The following is a 25,269-nucleotide window of genomic DNA, read 5'->3' as shown; positions in this document are numbered from 1 at the left end:
TTTTTAAACAGTTGTCAGAAGGAAATGTTATCATGAAAAGAGATCACGATGAAACAGCATTTGGTGACAGGGTCTATGTAAAAATTAATGTAGGGAAGGGTTTGAATTATAAATCAACTCCATTATTTGATGGTCCATTTCAACTTCTAGAGTTGTTGTTAGCCAACAAGCGGAAAGTCAGGAATTTGGGTAATCCAAGTGATGAACGTATAGTTAATATATCTCAAGTTCGTGTATATTATGCTGTTAGTTCATTATGTTTCAAGTAACACTAATCATTTATATATATATTATTATCAATTTTAATTAACTAGGCATTATACAAATTATCAGTTTAGTTGTGAGTATGTTTTTATAACATATTTTTATCTTACAGGTTAACCATCAAGCATGTATATTTCTTCATTATCATGTGGACTGCTGGCTCGATCGCATCCCCGTGAGGAAGTTTTGGATTGAAGTTAAGGAACTATTATCGAGAAAGGTTTAGATATGTGTAAATACAGATACTAAAAATATGGTCATGGAAGTGACTATGGATGCAATATTCCTCACAGAAGATAACACTCAAACACTTCAAGAAGATTTGTTTCTGTTCTAAGAAAACTTAGAAGCTATAGGGAAGAAACACTGTAGTTATAGGTCTTGGCATAGCAAACTTAGTACAATTTAGGGTCGCAAAACAAAAAGTTAAGATACTTGAGCGGCAGCAAAACTTAATTGTCTCACAGTTAAACAAACATTTACAAACTCTTAATTCAGTAGTTAATGAAGGACAGTTATTGGTCACAACTTTGTCTTATTACTAAACGAAAGTATCACAGTTGTATGACAAGATCTTAAACTTTGAGGAAAAAACTCAATAATACATAGAGGCCATAACCTTAGAGGTCAAAGGAGTTTTGTCACCACAAATGTTGCCAATAAAGGATTTGATCCGGGTTGTTTAAAATGCTCAAGATAGAATGGAGTGGAAACCGTTAGTAGAACCACACAGACTATAGAGTTTATTATAGTTTTATGTCTGTGAGGGTCAAACAGGGTAAAATCTTAAGATCTATTTCTTTTAATCCTTCCGATCCTTTAGAGTCTTATGTTTTGCAACCTTTCCCTACTAGGTTTGGGGCTTCCACAGTCCCGAAGATACACAGTTATAGGACATTGGTATTGTCGTCTAGGTCAGAGAACATTAGCGCAGTCGTAGTATATGATGATGACATAAATTTAAACTGCATCAATTCTTTGAATTCTAAGTCTATAGGGCCCCGTAGACGATACGACCAGCAGATCAGGTTCCGTTCTTTTTCCGGCATCCGCGTTGCCCATAGGTGTTCGGATTCACTTCAGTTTGGCGAAACCTGCTAAAGGGTTGACATGGCCACTCCGCTCAGCGATGACGCTATAGGTTGCGCTCTTGCAGCAGAACTGGGAAAACTCCGGTGAAAAGGGAGAGCCTGAACATTACTAAACTATGGTTGAAGAAAATAAATTAATTATCCCACGATTGTTTATTGAATGAATTGAAACTTTACCTTGGAGACTGGTTTGATTATCCGAGAATGGATGAGCAGACCGACATGGAATTATTACATACTTTCTCCCCTCTTATAGAAATAAAAAACACACTTGTATGACACAGCCAAAATCACTGTACAAGAGGTTGCTGGACACACTTTGCTTACATGCCACAAGTCGTTCCTTAGGGCATATATAATCCTAGAGACATGTAAAGCAATTATTTAAGTTATGCAACTCTAGTTTACGAAGGTAAAAATTACTATATTGCATACACAGCATCTTGCATAGTCTAGTGGTATACAGCCTAGTATACACTAGGTCTATGATCCGTTAAAGCAGAATAGGCTACTAAACCTACGGTTCTGTAGCTAAGTAAGCGTACAGTTTCCAATTCCTTTCTAAACAAAATTTTTTATTTAAGCAAGGAAGATTTAAATGTTAAAAATATTATCATAAATTTATTTTATGAGCGACAAATAACAATGTAATATAAACGACAATACCAAATCATGCAGATATAAACACACACATTACAAACATACAAAACATACTCACAAACAACACACAAATATGTGTGTGTATATATATATATATATATATATATATATATATATATATATATATATATATATATATATATATATATATATATTTTTTTTTTTTTTTTTTTTTTTTTTTTCCAACTAACTAGAATTAAATCGGATGCCACGAACCTGGCAACTGCAGGTTGCGAGTTGGTCGGAGAGGCCGATGAACTCTGCCCACTTTTGGTCGGACGATATCCCCATAGACAGTAAGATTTACTTCCGGTTCAGATGACCAGATCCGGCGATTGTAACGTGCCTACTTCAGTTACTTATAAATCGGACTTTTACACTGACTATACATCATTGCCTCGTCGGTTACGGTTACCATGATTATGAGAAAGACACTCACTCACACAGGCTATCCAATGTATTAACAGTACTCTAGGAGCAAGATGAGTTTCAGATGACATGTTCAAGAGGGGCCGTACCAGGAGCTGAAATAGGTCTATTAGTGGATGGGTGCAATACAACATCTTGCAGTGGAATAGTGGTAATATGCCATTAATGCTGTCATTCAGGAACAAGTTCGTCCTTATTCATGGGATAATACAAAGAAACACAGGTAAAATATAGTCCTTGTCCCCACTTTCCTTATGGTTATTTAGAGTGATTTGCCCATGATCTTTGCTGCAGTCGTATTTCTTTCATTGTCTGTGAAATAATCCATCTTGTTTGATATGCTCCTAACTTTAAGCAGATGTGTGTATTTGTTATGAACAAAATCATACTGCTATGCCAATTTCCCAATTTGTAATATACTTCAGCGAGAAGCTTGGGAATACAATAATATTTTGACATTTTCCTGGAGGTCAGCATATAATGAGTATGCAACGGTTTTTAAAAACCGTTTATTGGGGGAAGAAGTTGGTCTACTCAAACTGCAAGATGCGCTCAACCTCTCTAACGGTCCTTGGTCGGATGCTTGCCAAAATAACGGTAAGTTTTCAACATAAGGTTAGCTCACTGACTACGAACTAACCTTAAATTGAATTTTTTCTGGCTCATTTATTTTTTATTATGTACAGTATATAGCAAACTAAAGTGTGTCTAAAAAGTAATGAAAGTGGTAAAAAATAACTATGTGACAACCCACACAATCCTTCAGCAGTGACAACCAGTCCTGAATCAACACAATCTCCAGAAATCTCCGAAAAAACTGAAATGATACAATAAAGATGCTGTATATTTGAAATTCTCTCAGAGTGAAAAAAAAAGTCTGTCATATACAAGGCTACAAAAGAAGCAGAGTGAGAAATAAGAAAATAAAGATCTGTGTATCTTTTGTCGCTAATGAGAGTAGGTTTCATTTGTGTAGTGTAGACTGCTATGCTGACTGTGATAGATGGCCGAAAGTAGGGAATAGGCAAAGATCCTAAATATAAATGCTGGGCATTCATCAAAATGCTGACTCCATCCTACACAAGCTTTGCCTTTCACCTTCCCAACGTCAATTCCATCACGGCAATAACGTTCATATGTACAGAAGGTCGATGACTGCAGGTTTTGGCTTATGACACATCCATATTAAACAACTTGCAAAGGAAAAGTTAGTTTTCAAGATGACCATAACAGTTATTTGTGAACAGCGGTGCATTGTAGGCATTACTTAAGGTTCTTTGCAGCGTGCCTTCGGACCATAGCTGCAGCCCATTTTATTCCTTTTACTATACCACCTTTCATATTCTCTTTCATCGTACTTTCCACCCTCTCCTAACAATTGATTCGTAGTGCAACAGCGAGCTTTTCCTCCTGTTATACATTTCAAACCTTTTCCTGTCAGTTTCCGTTTCAGCACTGGACGATCTTATAGGTCCCAGTGCATGGCCTTTGGCCTAAACTCTGTATTCAGTTCAATTCAAGGAAAACTATTGTTACTGTAGAAAAAATAGCTATAATGGATTTGGACGTAATAACTTCTGGGAACAATAAATTCTCTAACTTTTAACGTATCATCTCTAAAACTATAGAAATCAAACTTCTCTCTCAGTAGCAACAAGAGATCAACATTTCTTTGCAGATTTTAATTTTTCTACCTGGCTCATTTTTCTGCCCTTTTAAATCACAGACTATTCGTCACTGAAAGAACTTTAAGAATCTAATTACATTGATGTTCAAAACTTTATTGTGATTTGTTTAATGTTAATCATTCTTGATTATGGAGACAGTGTTTACTCCAAAACCAGGCATCACTAGTGAATATGTTACTTATATCAAAGATATAAGTACAAATTACTTTTACTTATATCTCTGAAATAAAAGATGCAAAGCATAAGTCCTTTAATGTTGTGTATGTGGACAGGGTAACTTCATAACATGACAGTACTGACAATGAAAACATGATCTTATTATTACCACTGCTGCTAATTTTGATACTACTAATAATAAGACAATAAAGACAGTTACTACTCTCATAATCCTGTTTTGCTTGGATGTGTCAGCTGTCCGCCAATAATAAACATAATAACTATATATAAATTCATGTTCTCTCAAAGTAAATTGACACAATACTATCAATACTATCAGGGCCCAAGCATCGGTTGGGAGGCGGGGGGAGGGTAATACATTCCTGGGGTCCAGCAGTTCTGGGGACCGGTGACAGTAGCTTATCTATTTAAACTTCTCTTTTTAGAGAATAAACAAAATCCAAGGATGAAGGAAGCTCAAGGGGCCCATGCCCCCCTAACGATTAAATTGAACAGGATGGCGGAAACCACAGACATAGTCATGGTCTTTTAATCAGTTTAGCATGACAAAAACTGCTCAGCACATTACGGGAAAATTGGTAAACCTCAGTGGAGTCAGAAAGTTACATACTACTCGCGGGGGGAGGGGGGTCAGTGGAGGGAGCTTAGAGGAGAGTTCAGGAGGGGCCCAGTTTTTATGATAGAATACCGGGGCCTGAAAGGGCGATGCTTAGGCCCTGAAGACTGTGCAGAATTGTCATTCTAATAACTCACTGAAGACTTTATCCCGGACAAAGGAATTCCTTCACCATTCATAGTAAAATTCATTGCTTCATTCTTCTGTGTCCGAGTTAGCTCACACTTATTCCAAATTGTTTTCTTCTCTTTCAGTTACCTTGAAATAATTTCATTGGGTGTCCTCTTTCTTTTCGGCAGTGCATCATGTGTAAATATCATCAATTCCACCATCCATTGGCAAAAGCTTGTCTTCTCCTACAACATTGCAGCTGCATTTGTTTCCCTTTCTGGTTTCTTTCGTCACTCCATCCTTTGAGGCACTAAACAGCCTTTTCTCAGACCCGCTTTTACTTCACGTCTGGAATCATCCATCTTCATATTCTAACAGAGGTTTCTCTTCTATCAATACAACTTTTAATTGCTCTTAACTTTGCCATACATATTCAACACTCCTCACATGGCGTTTCTTTTGGTTTTATCGTAAGCCTTTTGGTGATTCATATATAGTGCAATGTAAAACTTTTTCTATTTATATTCACCAAACTTATCATTTAACTGTCTCATTACAAACACTTGGTCGAAGCCTACCCTCAAATGTTTAAACTTACTTGCGCTATTCTTTCCCTATCAGACCTTACGTCATCTTTTTTTGATTCTCAATCAAAATCATACCAAACATCTTTCCTGTTATATGAAGTAAAATTATGCCGCAATAATCACTGCACTCACTTCTGTGACCTTGAAGTTCACCTAGCAGAACAATTATTCGTCTCCTCCATTCATTCAGAATCCTTCCATCGAGACATTTTACAACTGAGGTTAGCCTCTCAATCACACCATACTGCAGCATCTCTCTCTTAATCCATCAACTGCTGGTGCCTTTGCATTCTCCAGCCTTCTAATTGCCGTCCTTACACCCTCAAGAGTCACTTCCGAAGACTTTCTGAATCCAATTTAACCTTTTCCATTTTTGTCATTCGACTCCGTTGTCGTGAATTTTGTCCCACTACTTGCATCTGGTTGCATATTCCCGAAATGTATACATTGTTTGTTTGTATGGTGTTTTTACGTTGCATGGAACTAGTGGTTATCCAGCAACGGGACCAACAGCTTTGCGTGACTTCTGAACCACGTTGAGAGTGAACTTCTATCACTAGAAATACACATCTCTAACCCCTCAGTGGAATCCCCGAGAATCGAAGTCGCGGCCACCGAAGTGACGGGCAAAGATCATACCAACCAGAGACAAAATATACCGGGTCTGCTCACAAGGCGGTACTAAAACCTATCCCCGCCCCTTGTGAAACGTCATCAGTTACAAAAGGACCATATCTTTATGAAACTATATTTACGATAACATTTTCATATGACTATTTTTGCAATTGATTTTCCTCTAATTGCATGTTGCCGTATACTACGTTAAAGTACAAAGAATGCTCTTCCAAATGATATATGGCACATTACAATTACGATTACAGAAAAAATTATCTACGCATACAAAAATGTGCAATTACTTCATCCGGCAACCTACATACATTCACGTTTCGTAGCGTATCTGACTAAGGAAGGATGATAGAAAGAAACTGAAAAATGGATTAGAAAGCTGATAAAATTTACTATATAATGCATAAATAAAATTGAAAGGTGTTCTCAGAAATTTTCGGGGAATTCTAGGTCAAAGACGGACCAAAATTTTTATTTTTTATGTAAATATTTACCACATTTTTCTTACACAGTTTTTCATCTTATTACATTTTGTCATATACCATGTAAAAGTACAAAGAATGCCCTTTCAATGACACATTACAATTACAATTATTTTCAAACCCATAATCGCGCACAGGAAAAATTATCTACACACGCAAAGATTATAAAAAATTAAGCGTTCGTGGGACATCTGAAATCTAGCCCCGCCCCTTGTGAAACGTCATCAGATACATCCAGCCAGACTGACGAAAAACTTTTTGTACTTTTTCCGAAAATATTATAATCATTTGAGGCATGCATAATTAATACCTATATGTATACAGTTTGTTTTATGTGTAAACTTACGTGTTCGGAAGTATATTTATGTGATATGAAGTGCTAATGAGAAATTTGCTGGACATGGGTTCCCTGTATCATTTTCTTCACCATGTATTCCTTTGATACCTTGTATCGTATATGATGTAATTCTTATACTTTTGATATTGTTTTTTTTGTGGTCAAGTCGTGCAAATGCAACTGCCATTTTTTATACTGCCTGTATCCACATTTTCTTTGTATTTATGCATAACAATAAGTATTCTTAAGAAGATTTGGAAAGTATAATTAATCTATCATTCTAACCTTTAGCATAAAAAAATTTGCTTTTCAAAGTGAGGTATGAACACAGTGACAGAACTAAATACATTTCTTAAGAATTATTTAAAATCTTGATAATATTACTACCCGAAAGAGAGAGAGAGAGAGAGAGAGAGAGAGAGAGAGAGAGAGAGAGAGAGAGAGAGAGAAAGTTGTCATGTTATAAAAAATGGACTTGAAGAGAATACAGCAAACCAGTATATAGGTAAGTAAATAAATAAGTAAAGAATAAACATATGAAGAAAGCTGGAGTAGCTATGTGTGTTTAAACTGGTATATTTTATGAGCAATAAAACAAGGCTTGGTGATCAAATGAGAGAATGGGTATTAAAAAAAATCAAACATGTGACCTCTCTACAGATTTTATAAAGGTTTTGTGAAAAACACCATGCGATATGGATTAAATGTATAAAAACTAAGGGTCCTTTAAATAATTCAATGGAGTAGCAGAAAGTGTTACTCTTGTGACGTCACAGTATTAGCTCCGCCCCCACTGCCGAATTGCGCAGACCCTATATACTTTGAATGGGTATTAAAAGCATCAAGCATGTGACCTCTTTACAGATTTTATCAAGATTTCATCAAAAACACCGTGCGATATGGATTAAATGTATAAAAACTAAAGCGTCTTTAAGTAATTCAATGGAGACGCACGGGAAGTGTTACTCTTGTGACGTCACAGTATTAGCTCCGCCCTCACTGCCGAGTTGGGCAGACCCTATTACTTTGACTCTGATACCAACCACGCCACTGAGGCGCTCGAAATGTATACAGGTAGCGCACTATTTACAGCCAATCATAGAGCTCGCCTGCGGTGTGTTGCGGTGTGCCAAGTGTAGGGACATGTCCCTATTGGGACAAATATTTGAAGCATAGGGACGTAGGGACGCCCAGATAAATTATGGCAAAAACGTAGGGACATTAGCCAAGTTTCCCACCTTTATAATAAATATAATAATAGCCTTTTTAAAAGATATCTTGTGGCCTATACTGTAATAGTAATGTAGCCATAGTACCAGAGACGTCTTTCACAGAGCAAAAATCAAACAGGAATACCAATTTTTACCGCTTCCGCTCATGAATAAGCGATCTATTCCTGAAAGTCCTTTCAGAAGGAAAGCTAGTTCTCTGTGTACTGAGTAGTTTGATACGCTTATATTGCATACATAAAAAGCAATATCGCATTATTACTTGTATGAAACGAGATGTAGTAACATATGACGTGGGCATATTTCATTTGTGGCTATAATGGAAATATGTGATTATACAGTGATTTGTGTCGAAGCTCTTGTGCGTGCAGTTGGCTTAATACTCGGCCTCTTACACTGTTCTGATTTAAGCCACTTTCTTGAGATCTTATGTCAAATAACAATGACTGAAGCTGGGCCAAGTTATCGTAAAAGGCAGAAAAGAGGCGAAGTTTCGAAGTGTGAAAAATTTCGTCCAAGAAAACAGGATTCAGAAAAGATTAGAAATTTCACATCTAGTCAATTATATATATATATATATATATATATATATATATATATATATATATATATATATATATATATATATATATACATCAAAATCGAGAGAGTGTACATGTTTACTTTTGCAGTTTGTGTTTACTTGGCATTTCAAATCTGGATTTTCAATTTGTTTTCTTTTCTGTGAATTTGTTTATGTAATACAAGTGAAAATAAGATACCATTTTCTTTGTCAGTATGAGAGTATATTTTTGGACACATTACCGTTTCATTTATTTCTACTAATATTCATAAGTAAAACAACGTGGAATCTAATGTTTTTGGTCGATTATGCCAAAGAAAAACGTAGGGACATTCTTCTGTAATCCCTAGAAACATAGGGACATTTCACATCCTGCATAGGGATAAACTGGCTACAGATGACCGATTGACATGGCAACACTGGGCCACCATATCGAATATTTACTACTGAAACTGTTAAACAGAAGTTTACGTTTTCATGGTTTATCAATCAAAAGAAATCATATGTATATATATAATATATAATATATATATATTATAGTATAATATTATATATATATATATATTACATAAATATAAATATATATATATTATATCATTATTAATATAGTTATATATATATATATATAATATATTAATATATATATATATACACACACACACCACACACACACACACACACACACACATATATATATATATATATATATATATATATATATATATATATATATATATATAATTATATTATATATAATACATATATATATAAAATAAATATATATATATATATTATTTATATATATATATAATATAATATTGTATATATATAATATATTATATATGTATATATATGGGTCATATCACATTACCGTGACTCATATACATACGTCGAGCTACAAATGTCTTTTAATATCTAATTCGCTCTACCTCGGTATTAATATATTTTCATATATGCTTAACCGAAGGGGAATTTTTTTTTCTTTTGCGATAATAGAATTGCTGGTTCCCGGGCGGTGGGGTGGGTAAAAGCTACACTGACGTCCTGGATTTGTATGGTCTCATGGGTTCACACCGGGAGCCGGCAATTTCTATTATCGCAAAAAAAAAAAAAAAAAAAAAAATTCCCCTTCGGTTAACATATATGAAAATATATTAATTCCGAGGTAGAGAGAATTAGATATTAAAGGACATTTGTAGCGATGTATATATATATATATATATATATATATATATATATATATATATATATATATATATATATATATGTATATATATATATATATACATATATATTCAGCATGAATTTCTCAAGTGCTTTTTATGAAAAAGTATGAGAAGAATACTGTCATGATTCTTATCCCACCGAGCTTACTATTATTTTTACTTTCATTTTTTTTTAAATCAATAGTTTTAACAGCGTTGTCTTTTATAGGCTCAGCAAGCTGTCTGTTATTTGCAATCTATCTCGATAAATTGGTTAAAATGATAAAGGAGGGAATTGGCAGAGACGGGTTTTTAGGGGCAATGCATACGCTATTAATGATGGAGGACAGTTATTCTAAGTACATCGAGAGAAAAGTGTTTGGGGAAAATAGGGATTATGTTGGATTAGTGTAACTCATATGGGATGATTGTTAATAAAAAAAAAGACGTAGTTTTATGTAGTTAATGGAAATGAAAGGGATAGAGAGTCGTTAGTCATAAATAATACCAAGATAGACCATTGTGAGAAATATCTGTATTTTGGTGCATGGTTTACGGGTGATGTCAAAATGCAATCAGTGTTTAAGAAACATGAAATTGAGAATGCAAACACCATTAACAAATTCTCAATATTTCGTAATAACAATACAACCATGCCATATGCACATAAAGTAAAGGTTCTGAAAGCAGCGTTAGGAGCCACGCTCTTATATAGCGCAGAGTTGGCTCACAACCAACTTGACACGCATGGAAAGGTTATATAATCAGGCTGTTAGATGATTATTAGGAGTCCGAAATAATACACCTATGACACTGTACTTAGTGGAGAGTGATTTTGAGTCTTTTACTCATGAAGTAAAAAATAAGAAGAAAACGTTTCCTAGAAAAGAAATTGGCGGACATTGATATTAGAGAACCTTTCCACTATATCTATGATATTTGCAGAAGGGAAAATACGCCAGGTTACAGTTCTTTTAATTCTTGTGTGACTAATGACATTGTGGGATTAAGCCTTGACCAAATAATACATGAAAATATTATACATATCGAGAAATTTTAAAAAGAGCATTGCAAATTCATAGTGTGTAGAGTGAGAACGTTTACGTACCAGACTATGTACGAACTGCATTGACAAGAGTACGTATAATGGCCCACGATCTACGGATTGAGACAGGAAGGTGGAGTAGAGCGCCAAGAGAGGGAGTTGTGAGTTTGTAATTGTGATTCACAGAGTGCAGAGTGAAGAAGCACATGTTTTAACGGAATATCCAGCGTCAAGATCAAAGAGGCAGTAATTTAGAAATTTAGTATATATTTGAAGTGTTAAAAATGTTTGATGAATAAATGACTGTGAGCTTTAAAAAAAAAAAAAAAAAAAAAAAAAAAGTTATTTTTTATTTTGGTGTTGGTGTTTTAGGGGTTTGCTGTAGTATTTGACTAGTAGTTATGTATTATGACTGAGAATAAATCCCTTTTAATGAATGGTGACGTGTGTTATTGCTATAGATTAAAAACCACTGTTTTGTGAAAACAAAATATAAATATTGTATTAAAACAAATGTAATATATTGCCAATAAAGAATAATAAAATAATAATACCAGCAGGTTAGTTAGTTTTCACTGTTTTTTTTATGTTATTTCAATTACTCTTTTGTAAGTTTCATTTGCATTTTAGAGTTTTACATGTCTTTTTGTCTTGAACAATCGAGTTTTTTTTACTTGTCTTTGTGTATAGTACATTTTAGCATTTTTCTTCTCCTCTGACTGTTAACTCACCTTTATTTTATTTTATGTCAAACTTTACAATATATGTTTTCTTTATTTTTTGGTAGAAATCCCAGGTGTCAATAGGATTTACGAAACGTTGGAATAAACTGTTGAAAATAATCAACTCATCGTATTTCTGGTTTGACTTTCTATGAATTACCTTACTCGAATGGTTGGACAAGATTGAAGGTTATAGTTAATACAGGATTTAGGATACAGTGTGTTTCGACCAAAAGGATAGGATTGTGCCAGGACTTCAGTGAGTTATCGATTCGGCTGATTCCTCCTCAGTCCGCTGGGCGATGGTTCGAACCCACGAGAGGACGAAATTGTTATCAACTAAAAATTTCTCCTTTGGTTTACATATGAAAATATATTAATTCCGAGGTAGAGCGAATTAGATATTAAAGGAAATTTGTAGCTCGCATGATACGTGTGTATATATATAATATATATATATATATATATATATATATATATATATATATATAGTTTTTTTTTTTTTTGTTTTCAAGCTTCAAATGCCCTTTAATATCTAATTCGTTCTACCTCGGAATTGAGGTTTCCATATATGTAACCGAAGGGGATTGAACCACCATCCAGCAGACAGGAATGAAAACAGAACCGACATTGGACATTAAACGATTCGGCTAACAAGTGAGGCTATAAGTTTATATCGATTCTGACCTTACAAATCACCGTCGAACTCTGTTTTTTCGTCAATATGAAACCCCCTCTATCATGTTAGCCAATTCGAACGTTTGACACACATAGCCATATAATGAATAATTATCACATCACCGTAATTCATATAAATTTTCGAGCTACAAATGTCCTTTAATATCTAATTCGCTCTACCTCGCAATTCATATATTTTCATACATGAACCGAAGGGGAATTTTTAGTTGATAATAATTTCGTCCCCTCATGGGATTGAACCACTGTCCAGCGGACAGGAACGAAATCAGAACCGACATTGACGTTAACGATTTGGCTAACAAGTGGGGCTATAAGTTTTTATCGATTCTGACCTTACAAATCACCGTCGAACTCGTTTTTTTTATTATTAGAATCGATATGAAACCCCCTCTACCATGTTAGCCAATTCGAACGTTCGACGCACATAGCCATATAATGAATAATTATCACATCACCATGATTCATATAAATTTTTGCTACAAATGTCCTTTAATATCTAATTTGCTCTACCTCGGAATTGATATGTTTCCATATATGTACCGAAGGGGAATTTTTAGTTGATAATAATTTCGTCCCCTCATGGGATTGAACCACCGTGATGTTAATGATTCGGCTAAGAAGTGAGGCTATAAGTTTATATCGATTTTGACCTTACAAATCACCGTCGAACTCGGTTTTTTTGTAATTAAAATCTATATGAAACCCCCTCTACCATGTTAGCCGATTCAAACGTTTGACACACGTAGCCATATAATGAATAATTATCACATCACCATGATTCATATAAAATTTCGAGCTACAAATGTCCTTTAATATCTAATTCGCTCTACTTCGCAATTGATATGTTTCCATACATGTAGCAGAGGGGAATTTTTAGTTGATAATAATTTCGTCCCCTCATGGAATCAAACTACCGTCCAGTGGACAGGAACGAAATCGGAACCGACATTGACGTTAACGATTCGGCTAACAAGTGAGGCTATAAGTTTTTATCGATTCTGACCTTACAAATCACCGTCGAACTCGTTTTTTTCATAATTAGAATCGATATGAAACCCCCTCTCCATGTTAGCCAATTCGAACGTTTGACGCACATAGCCATATAATGAATAATTATATATCACCGTACATATAAATTTTCGAGCTACAAATGTCCTTTAATACCTAATTCGCTCTACCTCGCAATTGATATATTTTCATATGCGTACGGAAGGGGAATTTTTAGTTGATAATAATTTCGTCCCGTCATGGGATCGAACCACCGTCCAGCGGACAGAAACGAAATCAGAACCGACACTGATGTTAAAGATTTGGCTAACAAGTATAGAATATGTCAGTTCCGAGGTAGAGCGAATTAGATATTAAAGGACATTTATAGCTCGAAAATTTATATGAATCATGGTGATATGATAATTATTCTTTATATATATATATATATATATATATATATATATAGTATGTATATATAAATATATATATATATATATATATATATATATATATATATATATATATATATATATATATATATGTATGTATATATATATATATATATATATATATATATATATATATATATATATATAATATGTATACATATATATATATATATATATATATATATATATATATATATATATATATATATATATATATATATATATATATATTACACGCACACACACATATACATATATGTATACATATATATTATTTGGGCTACAAATTTCCTTTAATATCTAATTCGCTTCAGAGGTAGCAGCGCAAATTAGATTTTAAAGGACGTTTGTAGCTCGAATGATTTACTATATGAATCACGGTGATGTGATAATTATTCATATAGTATATATATATATATCGATATACCATATATATATAATATTATATATATATATATATATATGTATATAGTATATATATATATATATAGATATATATATATATATATATATATATATATACTAGATATATGTATACTATATGAATAATTATCACATCACCGTGATTCATATAAATTATTCGAGCTACAAACGTCCTTTAAAATCTAATTTGCGCTGCTACTCTGAAGCGAATTAGATATTAAAGGACATTTGTAGCCCCAAAATAAAATATATATATATAATATATAATATATATATATATATATATATATATATATATATATATATATATATATATACTAGATATATTTGTATACTATAATGAATAATTATCCATCACCGTGATTCATATAAATTATTCGAGCTACAAACGTCCTTTAAAATCTAATTTGCGCTGCTACCTCTGAAGCGAATTAGATATTAAAGGACATTTGTAGCCAACTAAAATATATATATATATATATATATATATATATATATATATATATATATATATATATATATATATATATTATATATATGTATGTATGTATATATAAATATATATATATATTATATTTATATATATATATATATATATATATATATATATATATATATATATATATATATATATATATATATATATATATATATGTATGTATATCTATATATATGATATAGATATATATATGTATATATATATGTATATATATATATATATATATATATATATATATATATATATATATATATGTCTGTATATATATACTATCATTCGATCTACAAATGTCCTTTAATATCTAATTCGCTCTACCTCGGAATTAATATATTTTCATATTCAAACCAAAGGAGAAATTTTTTGTTGAAAATAATTTCGGCCTCTCGTGGGTTCGAACCATCGCCCAGCGGACTGAGGACAAATCAGCCGAATCGATAACTTACTGAAGTCCTGGCACAATTCTATCCTTTTGGTCGAAACACACTGTATCCTAAATCCTGTATTATCTATAACCTTCAATCTTGTCCAACCATTCGAGTACAGCAATTCCTAACTTACTTGCATTTTTTTAAATTGATGTTGGCCTACATAAGCGAACCCACTTACACCAAATTAATTAATTGAAATGAGGCATAGACTTACGCGGCAAGTTCCAAAATTATGGTATTGATTCATCATAGTCCTGCATGTCAAATGTTGTTATAATTGAAACATTAAGCGTACTCGGCAATTTTATATATTTGGAGGCAATGACAGGGTATAGACCTACTCATCATTTTCTTATATTTTAGGACAATGACAGGGTATAGGCCTACTCATTAATTTTTTATATTTCAGGACAATGACAGGGTATAGGCCTACTTATCAATTTCTTTTATTTTGAAGCCATGTCAGGGTATAGGCTTACTCATCAATTTCTTTATTTTGAGGCAATGACAGAGCATAGGCCTGCACATCAAATTCTTATTGCAAATAGTTTTCTACCCGTATTTGTTGGAAATAGAGTAGCTTTTAATAAATATAGTAGTTTTAACTTCGCGATACATAATGCATATGCATTAAGTGGAATGTAGTACACGTATAAGCAAGGCACATACACGCACATGCGTGGATGGCCATAGTAACTGTAATGCTACTGATGCAGCAGAGAATAAAAGTAAAACTTGTGGGCACGTAGCCGATGGGACACACACACCAATCATAGGACTGTCTCAGTCTTACACACAACTATCAAACTGCTCTCAGTGAACTATATTGTAAATATATTTACAAAAGGGATAACAAATTATATTACTGTGATGAGTAAATATAAGGCTGCTATAGCATTTCTATGAGAATGAAGGCCATGATAGGAAGGCATCATAAGATACTTAACGAAATAAGAAAAAAATAAATGATAGCTAATTAAGTTATGTATGAAATTATTCAAACCAGTCACCAATTGGCCCATGAATCACTTGATTTTGGTGTACAGCCACTTCGGTAGATTAATCCTGTTGGAAAAAAGGATACGTTAGTCTCTCTCTCTCTCTCTCTCTCTCTCTCTCTCTCTCTCTCTCTCTCTGTCTCTCTCTCTCTCTCTCTGTTGTTAGGAGAACATTCTAGCACAGATCATATTCATAAAGATCTCGATTACTTGTAATTAAAACAAATGACAATATTTCAGTATGTTTATTCTGCAATGTTACGATACCAAAAGAAAAATTTTCGAAGACACTACAAGCACCATAACAGCAGCAACAAAAACAAGAAAAACCACGACAAGAACCCCAATGAAACAGCCGAGTATAAGATAGGCCTATAATCCAAACGTCATAACCTGCGTTAAGTATATCTTAGTTTAACCAGACCACTGAGCTGATTATTAGCTCTCTCAGGACTGCCTGGCCCGAAGGATTAGATATATTTCACGTGGCTTGGAACCAGCTGGTTACCTAGCAACGGGACTTACAGCTTATTGTGGGATCCAAACCACATTGTATCGAGAAATTAGTTTCTAATCACCCGAAACAAATTCCTTTGATTCCATGTCGGCAGAGCGGGGAATCGAACTCAGAACTACCGAATCGGTAGGTGAGCACCATAAGCTGTGTAAACCGACAAAAAGACAGGACATTTAGGTCTATGTCACTTTTTATGATCCTGTTATTTCGAGAGGAGATAATAACATTTAAAATTCTCAGTAAATTATATCCAAAATGACTCGTATAGCTTATTATACTGTAACTTTAATTACGTTAAAAATAAGCATATTCTAGTATTGCAGTGCAGTCACCGCTTGTCATACCTCCGAATGTGGAAATCGATTTTAAGATTTAGAATGTAGTAAAATTTCCTAAAATCAATATGAATGTAGTAAAATTTCCTAAAATCAATGAGAAAGTGTTTGAGTTTGAATTTAGTTTGGTGAACACGCTTGATTCAAGTGCACCAATTCGAGGGCTTACATTCCCTGTGTCACCTCCGTATTCAGGTGAACCTCATTTAGGAAACACAACATTGCACCATTATGTACCACCCTGACTTCATTCATATTTTCCTTTTTTTTTCATGGAGATGTGTATTATGATTTTATTTCAAGGGGTAATATATAACTGAGCAAATTAATCATTCAGCACTGGTTAACCAAAACTAAAACAAGTGACAACTTTCTTACCTTTAGTTGCTGATTGTCTCCCTCTGCAAACGATATCAGGCTAGGCTAATGAATTCACGTAAATACAAATATATGCTTTTTATTTCCCAAACTAGCTGAACATGATATGGAACAAAGTGATTAAAGACTGTAAAAGACTGTAAATTGTCATTCTATTCTCTTGAATTAGACTAAGCTATCACTCCCAAACTCCCAAATTATTAATTGCTACATTTCAATAGTCAAGTCTTTTAGAGAATCCCATTCTCTAGTATAATGCCATGGACCCATCTTTCAATGGGGTTTCTTGACCCCGTGTCCTCCGTGTCCTCTCAGGAGAGTGTGTCCTTTTTCCCCAGTGTCAGGCGGTTGGACCCATCATTACATGCACAAACTCACGTACATATCCGAACACACCTTAAAATTACATAGCGACTAGGCTGTACAGATCCCCAGCCTCACAATGCACATTCATCAAAACAATTCTTTCATTTCAGCAAGCTTCGAAGAAGGCTTTTCGCTAAGCTCTCTCTTGTCTCTAAGCAAAGAAAGCTGAAGTATTATAATTCACCGACACATTTGCTTTCTCCTTTAATAAATACAACATATTTCATTTCGGTAAAACAACCATTACAAGATTACAACAAATCAGCTTCAATTGAATGGCCGTGACATAATCAGTCAGCGGGGCTTAGCTGCAAAGCTAGGTGAACTTTGCTATAGTAAATATTCGCTTATGCAATTATTCTCTTGTTAAAGCCAAGATTTTGTCCCTAGGCCTAGGCATGTTAGATTTCTTTATTTACTTTGAATACATTACCCTTAGCAATCACATCTCTGTTTTACAATTTCTGGCCAGATATTTTATGAATTTACCTACACATTCTTGCACTTCAAGTTACCTTATGAATGAATAAATTATACACCAGTTAAAAAAACAAGAGCTCTATAGGCCTTGACATTAATACTAATACATATTTAGATTAATAACCATCTTCTCCATATAAGTAAAAGCATCTTTTTTCATTCCTCAAACAACAGATAATCTCTAAAAATAAATTCTTTAGTTCTGCTTGTTTGGAGATGCCTACTGGTGGTGCAAACTACTTTGCTGCCCCACAAGCCATGTGCAGTGTTGGCAACCACAGTTGTTGCCTCTGATCGTAGGAGACACTCACCTCATATGTCAAGCAGTACTCTTGAGTCCTGCCAAGTGTTCTGTGTGGTGTTGCAACACCTTTCATCTGCCCTCGCTTTCAACCTGCTGGCATGCTGGGGTCGTTACAGGGCCTCCTAGCGCCAAAGAAAAGCGCAAGATCTATTTGTGTTTTGAAACTTTTCTTACCTTTTCTCTTTTGGAAGCTCTGGTACCCCATATTGAGTGTGGACTGGATTCGAGGACGACACTCCGCTGTAACTTATCTTAGTGAAGGGGTAATTTTATCACAGCTTTATTGGTGTAGTGGATGTTTGTTGTGTTTGTGTTATGTTTTGTGACCATGTCCTTTTCCTCCCTCGTTCCGCTTTTCAAGGGGAGTCTTTTGTAGTTTAAGTTGATTTATTGTAATAAAACTGTTTTGTTAATTCACCTAGCATGTTCTTGGACCCCCTCCTTTTTAAAATTTTTGTACTGAATTGTTTGTTTTTTGGCAGATTCTTTTACTGGGTATCATGATGGTGCGACCTAATAAGCAGGTCAAAAGAACCTGAACATACCGAGAACTCTCCAAGACCTGTGGTTCATTACAATATATATATACATACTATATATATATATATATATATATATATATATGTGTGTGTGTGTGTGTGTGTGTGTGTGTGTGTGTGTGTGTGTGTGTGTGTGTGCGAGCACCTTTATATGATGAACACAGTGAATTGTAAATTTAGTAGTAACTGATAGGAGTATCAAGATCGCTATAATAGCGTCCATCTGTAAAGCAGCCGAGAGGTAAGTGCGGAACTGAAATCACCCCTGAGACATGAGTTCATGACATCTTATTGATTAACGTATATCCTTACTTATGGACTTCACAGTTCAGAAAATGAGTTCAGCGTGTGAAGGAATAAAGCACGAGTTGCTTAAAGCGCTGCTTACTATTGTCCTCCGGGAAATTTTTTTTTTTGTTTTTTTTTTTGTTGAGAAAATACCAAAACCTTACCATTGACAATCAGTGGAAATAACCGAAGAGAACTTGAAATAACCAGTTTTCCTTTCTGAAGCAAATGAGAAATTGGTGTTATGAAGGAATGACCTCAGCGAGAAAGAGGATTTAAAACATTGAAAAGGTGATACCTAATCGTTCATTCAATTTGAGAAAATTGAACTGCTCAGTTGAGGCTAAATAGTATACTATATTTTGATCCAAATGGCCTCAAGTGGTCATTTGATATTCATATCACCAATTCACCGTTGATAGTTGCTATCGATTTTCGTGTGAATACCTTTCGACCAAGAGATACTCATCAATCACGAAAAGTCACCAAGAACACTTGCATAATATCACGAATGACGACATCACGAAAAATCACGGCATTTGTCAAATGGGCAGATGTGTCATGCAAACATCATCCCCGAACCTTTAGAGGAATCGTATAAAACCTCCAGCAGACACTGAAGCCACAGTATAGTTCCTCGCTGGCCCGTTTCGACCAGGCAAGATGGCTGTTAACCCTGTCCTGTCAGCTTGCTTCCTGGGCTTCATCCTTGGACTCACGCTTGGCCAGGTAAGAAGTCCCGTCGACTTATTCTAAGACACTTCACTCTCATCATAAAAACTTTGAAACATTCTTAACAACTTTTCTACTCCGACATTCTCTACATTTTTTCTGTGCTGCCGTAGAATTTTTCAAGTCCACGCATGCATCCCGTGTACAGTTTTTTTCACATAATTTCTTATTCATCCCATAAATCTTTCATGACAAGCATTTGAACCACACGGCCTCGTCCTTGCCGAAGTCCATACTGTTCGTCCCTGCGAGTCCTTCAGTTACGCGTATATGCTTCTTTGCTTTCTCGATCAAAATCCCACCGTGTACTTTCTGTGTTACACTAAAAACGCTACGCTCTTATAATTCTTATAGTCGCAACTATCAAACTTACCTTTACACATTGGAACAATCTCTGCCTCTCGTAAAATCCCACTTGTAACTCATATGGCAAACCCTAATGTTTTTCCATTGCCTTGGTTTTGAAATATCGTTCACATTTTATTCACAAGGGAGAGAATGACGTTTTGCAGCGTTGTATTTAATCCTATTTTAATATGAATAACCTTCAAGTCTTATCCTTTTTGCAAAATCATACTTTCACCTGGATATCACTCACCTGTCAGTACTAACACCATTTGATTTAAATTTTAAAAAAAATCATACACCGAAGAATCGCCGCCGCAAAATAATGTAGCTATACAAGGATATAATACGGTTCACGCTACCCTGAACAAAACTGGTGCTTAGGTACCTACAGGACTGATACTGAATCCCGAGGCCGTAGGTTGCAAGAGTAGCGCCCCGGTCACACAGGAATCCCAAACAACTCGTACCTAGAAGCTCGAATTGTGATATACTGCACCAAAAGTGGTCACCCATAAATTTACATTTCATATAATTGCTGAATTTTACCATCGCTCCGAGTTACATTTATGTTATATTTACAAAAACTGAGTTACATTCACGAAGCCTGAGTTACATTTAAAAGACATAAGTTACATTTACAAAACCTGAGTTACATTTACAAAGCCTGAGTTACATTTACAAAATTGAACCGTATTACAGTTGTCCTTCGATGAATTTTTGTGTTCTTTGTTCAGGCCTCTTGTAGTTGTTACTGATATACACTATGTTGTCACTCTAAAGTATGTGTGTGTATCTTTCTTCAATTCCTGAACAATTTTGTGGAGGGACCATCTATCACACATTTCAGAGCAAGGTCCTTCGTCATCAACTTCCTCAGAGCAATGTCTGCAAGTTGCTGACTCTCTCGATTTGGGCTGACTCATCTTCCTCCAGTATTTTCTTTAGTGTTCTATCTTTACATGCTGTACTGATAATTGCTAGATAAAGTTCATATGATTGTTTGAGCTTTCCACTTCTTGTTTTAAATTCTTCAATATTTGTTTTCTCTTTTTAATTTTTCCTCCGCGTATTCACTTTGAACAACGCACTAGCCATGCACTTTACACAGAGCACTTTCCAAGACCATGACCCGCACAATCGCTTCCTGCTAAAAATTTTCATTGATGCATTGATGTCGAAATTTTGAACATAGGCCTTAAAGTCAATCAAACAGGGGAATCTATTCATCTAATTGATGGTCCTTCTGTTCTGCCGTAGCATATCAAAATTCAGTTTTACAACTGGGAGAGGGAGGTAGCTACCAAAGGTCCATCACTTTACGCAGACATTTTCTAACATGCATCCCATTGTTTTGTGTAAAGTGATATTAACCACCAATTTGTGTTTGACGCAGTTCTTTTTCAACAACATTAATGAATGCCTGCTCAAAATCACTTATGGCAAGTCTGGGTCTCCATCGATAGCCGCTACATCTCACTTCCCTTGTTTATGTCCTATCAACACAATAGCCAAGGGAATAACCCAACCACAGTACTTGTCAAGGATAGTAAATACGTGACTGAATAGGTCATGGCAGCACCTGAAAGGTCCACCCATATAAATCTCTTGACACTTCTGTTGCTCTTTGAGGTTTTCATCAGTAGCAAATGCGACATTTCCCAGTCATTGTCAAGATGTAACAAATATCGCTCGTTCATCCAAGTTTCAGCCCATGCACAGCTATTCCAACATCATCAATGGTTTGTGGGATTTCACGTACTTGCCTTGCTCTGTTCCACTTTAGAATTGTTCGAAATGTATTAAAGGGATTTACATGTGGCCTGTCTCCTCCATTTTGTCTATGAGTATTGGTTGCAGCAACATTAAATACCCATTTAGCAGGACAAGTGGGATCCTCTTTAATCATATCGCGCATTGTCTCACGGAATTTTGCTCTTATTACCTTGTGTTCATCGGGTGCATGACTGTGTTCTTCATGAAACATGATTTCTATGCATGGATTTTCTTCCATAACCGGAAACAAATTGGTTCTTGAGTGTGCTTAGCATTCAGCACGCCAGCAACGCCAGTGAACGATGTCATCTTTGTTGGTTTGATGCTTTTGGTACTGGTACCCATCTACCACAAGAATAAAATCACCGCCATCCCTGGCATAGCTTTGGAATTCATATTCTCAGGATGGGCGAGTTTACTATTCTAACTTTTGTTGATTTGAAGTAGACTCAATAGCAGCTATTATGGTCACAACAAAGCTAGCCACTTTTCAGTTGAGGATTGAAGCACTTGATCTGCATTACATTTCAGGCCTCAGTCATCAACATGCTGTCTCAATGGCTGAGATGGCCTTTGCTAACAAACTAGGGCAAATTACATTCTTTGAGCATGTTCTGAACTTACCAGTTTAATGTGGACAGTTACCCGACTTCTGTTTATGAGCGTGAGGATCCCACTTCTGAATTGGGATTGTAATAGTAGATGTTCCAGTGTTACTAGAACATAGAATTAAAATGTTTAGCTATTTTTCCATGTATATGCTTGTGGTAGTGACTGCGTCTGCAGCCAAAGAAAAAAATTCTTCAATAATTTCAATTAGCGTCCCTGGAATGATTTTATCGCATACGTGGAAACAGGAATGTGGCAGCCCCATGGGCGGCTTTGCGGCAATTTTAAGGCTACCACTACTGCATCTTATACATGGATACGTAGCTTAAGATGGCGTTAATATTAAGTATTGGTTTAAATCAAACAAATTATCTTTGAATGTAAATAAAACAAATGGTATGCTTTTTTGCGATCCAAGATAAGAAAGCTAACCAAATCAGGATTAGAATAAATGATGTTTTCATTGAATTTGTACAATAATTTGATTATGTAATCACTGGTAGAACCTGAAATAGGGAACATGCATGTACTTTGATCAGGTGACAGTATCATGCACCTGTACAGGCCTGAAATGCCCACGTAGGACCTGGGGAACATAGGCCCTGAGGGACATAGGACCCAGGAAACATAGAACCCGAGAAACATAGGATCAGGAAAACATAAGACAATGGGAACATAGGCCCACTCCCCTTGGCAATTATTCAAAATGTTTTGCTTCAATTAATCAAATGTAAAAAAAACCAACTCAGAGAATGCAATCTTTATTCTTTTCAGGAGACAACGCCCAGGAAACCAATCATTCTGGTAAGCAACGTCATTACTAGATATGTTATCTGTCACTCACAGTTCCTGTAACATTGCTTATAAAAGATTTGTTTATGTACTTATTGTCGTTTTTGAGTCTAGAAAAGTAACAGTATTATTATTTGTGAATTTATTCCAGTTCCATTTGACTCTGTTTCCTGTTAGTTATTGTAGAACTCCAGAGCAATTACAGTTTAGGGTGATTATAAAGTATGAGATTTTAAAATAAAAGGATAAATCATTATTTATATGAATAATAAGAAAACTAATAAGCATTTATTTGTATATAAGAAATTAATCATTATGTATTTCAACAACATGGAAGTTACAATGCAATAGCATCAAACAACTTAATTTGTTTTTATCCTCCACAGAATAATCCTCCTTTTATGACAGCGTTGCCGGTGAGTATCGTGGAATTGTTTTCCCTTAATGTTTCCTCTCTGTCGTTTATTTATGGACATTATACGAATGTGAAAAAGTAAACAAGGAACTGCATGTTTAGATGTACAAAGAGAAAAAATAAACTCGTGAAGAAAAAGCTTGGGTCAATAGCATCAAACAAATGAAACAGTACATTGAAAACCTACAATAAAAATGTAAATCCGAAGAGTAGGGAGAATCAGCAATCAGTGCCTACCAACCAACATTCATCTGGATTGTGGGAAAACTGATGAACGCTCAGTCTCACATGTTGCTCTTCACGACATTGGCATTAAAAGGGTATGCTAATGCTTCGACCCCCTTCACATTAAATGTTTTTGCCAGTGTGGCCCTCAGGAAATCTCAGCAGGACTTTCAAGTTACCCATTAATGTGTTCCATTTATTAAACTAAAGACCTGCGCTAAAATTAATCGTCTATTCACTTTAACTCCACTAATTGTTCTCTGAACCTTCTCCAACCATTTTTTCCCTCTCCTCTAAGATTGCATTTTCACTCCTTTCAATCCGCAGCCAGGAAATCCTCCTGTGTTCACCCTTCCAGGAGCCGAGGAAGTTGTTACCATCCTGAAGAAAGAAGACGTAAGTGCGCTGAACACGATTTTTTTCTTTCTCTTCCTTTCTGTCACTCTGAATGCTGGAGCATGCAAAGGCATTCAATCTTCATTAGTCAAAGGCTGATTTGTATAAGTAAAAAGAACCAACATTATGCAAAATCAAGGCCTCATCACGTGTAAATTACTATCAGATAAAGTTTCAGCAATAAGGTTGTTGCCATTGCTTTTTTTTTTGTACAAAAAATATTCAAATAATTCTTTTGAAGAAAACAAACATTTATTTGATTTCCATATATCCCATTCCATTTGAATAACAATAAAAACATACATTTTTGTTCGGCATACTGTAGTTGACTGTTTCAGCTAGAAATTCTTTTGTAAGGTTATACAACTCTGTGTACTTTATTACCCCATCCCAACAGCTCGGTGGATTTGAGAATGTCAACCCCTCTCATGTCAACGGCGAAGAGCTGTTTGAA

At 34.9% G+C, this 25,269-nt stretch overlaps 2 protein-coding genes across 2 annotated transcripts in view; both read right to left on the bottom strand.

Annotated features, from left to right (window-relative positions):
- The window catches only part of LOC135220539 (cubilin-like), a 283,132-nt gene that overhangs the window by 169,394 nt on the left and 88,469 nt on the right, over window positions 1-25,269 (bottom strand). The gene's annotated exons all lie outside the window — the stretch shown is intronic.
- LOC135220538 (blastula protease 10-like) overlaps window positions 1-25,269 on the bottom strand; it is a 67,534-nt gene that overhangs the window by 36,596 nt on the left and 5,669 nt on the right. The gene's annotated exons all lie outside the window — the stretch shown is intronic.

Source organism: Macrobrachium nipponense, chromosome 2 (assembly GCF_015104395.2).
Source record: "Macrobrachium nipponense isolate FS-2020 chromosome 2, ASM1510439v2, whole genome shotgun sequence".
NCBI lineage: Eukaryota > Metazoa > Arthropoda > Malacostraca > Decapoda > Palaemonidae > Macrobrachium > Macrobrachium nipponense.
Note: the sequence above shows the minus strand (reverse complement) of the source record. Positions and strands in the feature narration are given on the sequence as shown.